General features: G+C 48.9%; 1 pseudogene; it reads right to left on the bottom strand.

Moving 5' to 3' along the window:
• Positions 1 to 2,541: 2,541 nt before the first annotated feature.
• LOC139831405 (uncharacterized) lies at positions 2,542 to 4,915 on the bottom strand (annotated as a pseudogene).
• Positions 4,916 to 5,865: the final 950 nt, after the last annotated feature.

Below are 5,865 nucleotides of genomic sequence, written 5' to 3' on the forward strand. Positions count from 1 at the left end.
TGGCAACTTAGAAGGCGACGACTACCAGTACAACAGCGGAGACTACGAAGACTACGAGTATGCATATTATAGGCCTAGGCAGGAGTATGACTAAATCACTCCAATATTCCAAGATGTACTCCTAAGCCTAGGCATGTCCTTCACATCATTGGCTGTAGTTCAAATTTCATGTATCATCAGTGGTATCTCGAATCAATCGAATCATTCGAAAATGGAGACCAAACACATCACATATAATATAATTCACATGATCCATTCCAACAAAGTTTGGTACAATAAATTATTACACATCATTTCTTCCCTTGTGTCCCTTGCTTACGATTGTGCCGTATCCATGGAGCATCCTCATCATTTAACCGAGTGCTTGGATCAGTGTTCACTTTGAAGGGCGGAATTTCCCCAAACATATTATAATCTTCTGACATGTCTGTCTTGTCCTCCACTCCCACGATGTTTCTTTTCCCTGAAAGAACTATGTGGCGCTTTGGATCATCACATGATGTACTCGTTTTCTTATCTTTCCTTTTCTCGGTTTGCTACTCATGTCCTTCACATAGAAAACCTGAGCGACATCTTTGGCTAGGACGAATGGTTCGTCAAGGTAACCAAGATTGTTGAAATCCACCATTGTCATTCCGTATTGCTCGTCCACCTTTACCCCACCTCCTGTTAGCTTGAACCATTTGCACCGGAACAAAGGGACCTTGAAGGAGGGTCCATAGTCAAGTTCCCATATCTCCTCTATGTAACCATAATATGTGACCTTTTGCCCATTCTCGGTTGCTGCATCAAAACGGAAACCACTGTTTTGGTTGGTGCTCTTTTTATCTTGGGCGATCGTGTAAAATGTATTCCCATTTATCTCGTCCCCTTGGAAAGTCGTTATAGTCGAAGATGGTGTCTTGGCCAACATGTACAGCTGATCTCCAACATCATTGTCATTCATTAAATGTTTTCACAACCAACCGCCGAAAGTCTCCATGTGGGCCTTTCTAATCCATGATTCAGGCTTCCCCGGGTTGTCCGAGCGTAAAATATTCTTGTGTTCCTCGAAGTACGGAGCCACCAAGCCGGAATTTTGCAGAACTGTGTGGTGTGCTTCAGTCATAGAATGGCCGTCCATACATATCGTTGATCTCCTTCCGATCGTGCCTTTTCCAATTAGTCTCCCCTCGTGCCGCGATTGAGGAAGACCAATCGGCTTAAGGTCAGGAACATAGTCAACACAAAACTCAATTACCTCCTCATTTCCATAGCCCTTGGCGATGCTTCCTTCTGGCCTAGCACGTGTACGAACATATTTCTTTAATACTCCCATGAACCTCTCAAAGGGGAACATATTGTGTAAAAATACAGGACCGAGAATGGAAATCTCTTCGACTAGGTGAACCAGGAGGTGCGTCATAATATTGAAGAAGGATGGTGGGAACACCAACTCGAAACTGACAAGACATTGGACCACATCATTCTGTAACCGTGCACTACTAGGAAAAAGCTTACCGGCGGTGACCTGAAAAGGCTTACCGCCGGCGCTTTCGTATTCGCCGGCGATCACCTCGCCGGTGGTAATGGCCTACCGCCGGCGCTTCCGAAACCGCCGGGGGTAACCGAGCTTACCACCGGCGCCCCCATCCAATCCGCCGGGGGTAATACTTACCGCCGGCGCTTTCATGATCGCTAGTGCGCCGGGGGTATGTCTCGCAAGAAAACAAAAAAAAGGTACGTTGGTCCTCCCTGACTAGGGCAGGCCACCACGTGCAGGGCACAGATCAAGAATTTTGCACCTAACACCCTAAAAGAAAAAAAGAAAAAGCCATTGCGTCCTCGTCACTGTCCAGACGCCCAGCTGCAGCAGCTCCGGTGTGCCATCGACGGAGGGGCGCGGCGAGGAAGACCACAGCGTGGAGGATGGGGAAGAGCCGGATGGAGGGACCGAGGCGGCGCCTTGAAAAGGGGGAGCACGGGAGGGCGACCGGCGACGGGACCTGCAGGCAGACGGCGGTCACCGTCGGTACGACACACAGAGAGAGGGGGAAAGAGATGAGGAAGGGTCCAGGCAGAAGAGGGACTCACCAGGAGCGACGCTGAGGGGTCGGGGAAGCCAGAGCAGGATGGACGGCGCCAGAATAATCGCCGGAACGCGGCGGCCGGAGCGAGGAAACGGTGACAGTGACGTCGATTGGCGAGCTCCTGGAGCGATTCCTTGCACCCAGAGAAAGAGGACAGAGAGGCGCGTCTTCCGTTGGTCTCAGCTTGGCTAGCGAAGGTCGAAAACGGCGGCGCGACGAGGGTTCTGAAGCGATGGAGCGCGGTGGTTCTCTCCGCTGTTCTTTCATGAGGAAGGGGAAGAAGGAAGTGGTTGAGGGGCGTGGCTGGGGCTTGTCTTGTGGTAGGTGGCTGGGTCCAGGCCTCGTGGGTGGTGGGGGAAATACCCCCGACGAATTAGACTGGAAGCGCCGGCGGTAATTTTCAGCCCGGTTGGCCCATCCAGCCCATTTTATCTCCGGCGGTTGTAAATCGTATTCGCCGGCGATAGTAAACTTACCCCCGGCGGTTTCGGGCCCAAACCGCCAGCGGTAAAGCGAGGCTCATCCGGGTGCCCATCCGGGCGCTTATCCCCGGCGTTTCGAGTACCAACTCGCCGGCGGTAAGGCCCCTATCCCCGGCGACCAGAAACAAGCCCGCCGGCGGTAACTTACCCCTGGCGACCACAAATCCTTCCCGCCGGTGGTAACAAGTGCGGCTATAAGCCTTTTTCTAGTAGTGGTGGTAGATCTTCTGGATTGATTACCTTCTGAGAGATTGCATTGAGGAATGCACATAGCTTCACAATGGCTGCTCGAACATTTTCCGGTAGGTGCCCCCTCAAAGCAATCGGAAGCAATTGCGTCATAATCACGTGGCATTCGTGAGACTTCAGGTGTTGGAACTTTTTGTCCGCCATATTTATTATTCCCTTTATATTCGATGAGAAGCCAGACGGGACCTTCATACTGCTCAGGCATTCAAAAAAGATGACCTTCTCTTCTTTGGTAAGAGCGTAGCTGGCACGACCTTGAAACCATTCCAGATGCCGGTCATCTGGGTCTTTCAAACGTTGCTGGTCCTGCCGTGCTTCCTTTGTATCATTTGTCTTCCCATACACGCCCAAGAAGCTTAGCAGGTTCACGCAAATATTCTTCGTAACATGCATCACGTCGATTGCAGAGCGGACATCTAGGACTTTCCAATATTCTAGCTCCCAAAATATAGATTTCTTCTTCCACATGGGTGCGTGCCCGTCAACTCCCTGCGGAACTGATTGTCCGCCAGGACCCTTTCCAAAGATGACTTTCAAATCCTTGACCATATCAAATACCTCAGCACCAGTATGTTCCGCAGGCTTCGGCCGGTGATCTGCCTTGCCGTTGAAATGCTTGCCTTTCTTTCTTACGTTATGATTCCGGGGAAGAAATCGACGATGCCCCAGGTACACGTTCTTCTTACAATTACCCAAATATATACTTTCAGTCTCATGTAAGCAGTGCGTGCATGCATTGTATCCCTTATTTGTCTGTCCTGAAAGGTTACTAAGAGCAGGCCAATCGTTGATGGTTACGAAAAGCAACGCTCGTAGGTCAAATTCCTCTTCTTTGTGCTCATCCCACACACGTACACCAGGTCTGCCCCACAACTGTAAAAGTTCATCAACTAATGGCCTTAGGTACACATCGATGTCGTTGCCGGGTTGCTTTGGACATTGGATGAGCACTGGCATCATAATGAACTTCCGCTTCATGCACAACCAAGGAGGAAGGTTGTAGATGCATAGAGTCACGGGCAAGGTGCTATGGCTGGAGCTCTGCTCGCCAAAAGGATTCATGCCATCTGTACTTAGACCAAATCTTATGTTCCTTGCGTCAGCTGCAAAATCTTTGAACTCTCTGTCGATCTTTCTCCATTGTGTTCCATCAGCGGGGTGTCTCAACTCCTCGTCCGACTTACGGTCCTTACAGTATTCTTTGTGCCATCGCAACAACTTGGCATGCTCTTTGTTCCTGAACAGACGTTTCAACCGTGGTATTATAGGAGCATACCACATCACCTTGGCGGGAACCCTCTTCCTGGGTTTCTCGCCCTCAACATCGTCACCAGGGTCATCTCCTCTGATCTTATAACGCAATGCAGTGCATACCGGGCATTCATTCAAATTATCGTATTCACCGCGGTAGAGGATGCAGTCGTTAATGCATGCATGTATCTTCAGGACCTCTAAACCTAGAGGGCAGACAACCTTCTTTGCTTCGTACGTACTGGTGGGCAACTCGTTATTTTTTGGAAACATATTCTTCATCATTTTCAGCAACTTTTCAAATCCTGAGTCAGATAGACCTTTCTGTGCCTTCCATTTTAGCAAATCCAGTGTGCAGCCCAGCATTTTCAGAGCATTATCGCATCCTGGGTACAGCGACTTTTTGTGATCCTCTAACATGCGATCCAAATTCTCCCTCTCCTTTTCAGTTTCGCAGCCTCTCCGTGCATCAGCAATGGTCCGACCAAGATCATCAACGGGCTCATCACGTGCTTATTCTTCACCTTCCCCTTCACCTTCCCCTCCTTCAGTATCCTCCATGAAAGTATCACTGAAATGAACATGATAGTTGTCATCGATATCATCCCCTTCTTCATCTTCTTTCATTCTAACCCCTCTTTCTCCATGCTGGGTCCAACAATTATAGCTTGGCATGAAACTGTGCCGAAGCAGGTACACGTGAACGTCTCTTGAGGAAGAGTAACCCTTCTGATTCTTACAACCAACACATGGACAGATAACAAAACCCCTCTGTTTGTTCGCATTAGCCACTACGAGGAAATCTTTCAAACCCGTAATGAACTCGCTGGAGAGTCGGTTACTGTACATCCATTGCCGATTCATCTCCATTATTATTATATAAATTATATAATTAACTATCATGCATTTGTTAAACTAACTAGCTCGAAATAATAGAAATTAAACAATGAACTACACACATGCATATTAATTTTATCAATGACACATGAAATGTTCAAGTTACTAACCGCGATCGAGGAGGAAAAATAAATGAGAAAGCTCAAGTGTGGCTCGGACACTTCATATCATGTTTGTTTCATGCTCTCGGGCATTTCATCGAACACCTTGTGTGCATAAGAGGAACCAAAAGCAAACCCACGACCCCTTGTGAATAGAAGTGGCACCAAATGGCTATGTGAAGTGTGCTGAACCGCATTTATAGGGATGGGCCTTTAGTCCCGGTTGGCCTGGCCAACCGCCACTAAAGGCCTTCGGGCCAGGCCTGAGGACCTGGCCAACCGCGACTAAAGCCCCTCCCGTCCACCAGCTGTCGACCGAGCCCGCTGGGCCCAGACCTTCGGTCACGGTTCTCCTCCCGAACCGCGACTAAAGACCCCTTTAGTCGCGGTTCGAATATTTTGGGTACTAAAGGGGCGTATGGAAGCCTCTTTTTCTACTAGTGGTACCTCGGATCAATAGTTACGCATTGGTACAGCCACCAGTAGTCGCGCTTTAACTAGCCAACATGCATGATAGCTGTGTTCACGATCATGTAGCCGGTACACCCTGTCAGCTAGGCATTCAACATCATCCAGGGCATCTTCAGCGATCTATGGTTTACAAACGTATTCAGGTAGAGCAAATTGGAATAGTGGATATAAATTATGAAACCTTGATGGATATTTTTAGATCTCGTGTGTACGTACATAGTGTTGACTGGGGATTCTCTTCTAGTCGTTGGCATTGTTGTCGAGAAACCCTCGCCACTGCAGCGCTACTCATGGCCAAGCCGATGCTTTCACTGGCAGCTGCTTCATGCATTCAACATCCACCTG

This window comes from Lolium perenne, chromosome 5 (genome assembly GCF_019359855.2).
Source record: "Lolium perenne isolate Kyuss_39 chromosome 5, Kyuss_2.0, whole genome shotgun sequence".
NCBI classification, from domain to species: domain Eukaryota; kingdom Viridiplantae; phylum Streptophyta; class Magnoliopsida; order Poales; family Poaceae; genus Lolium; species Lolium perenne.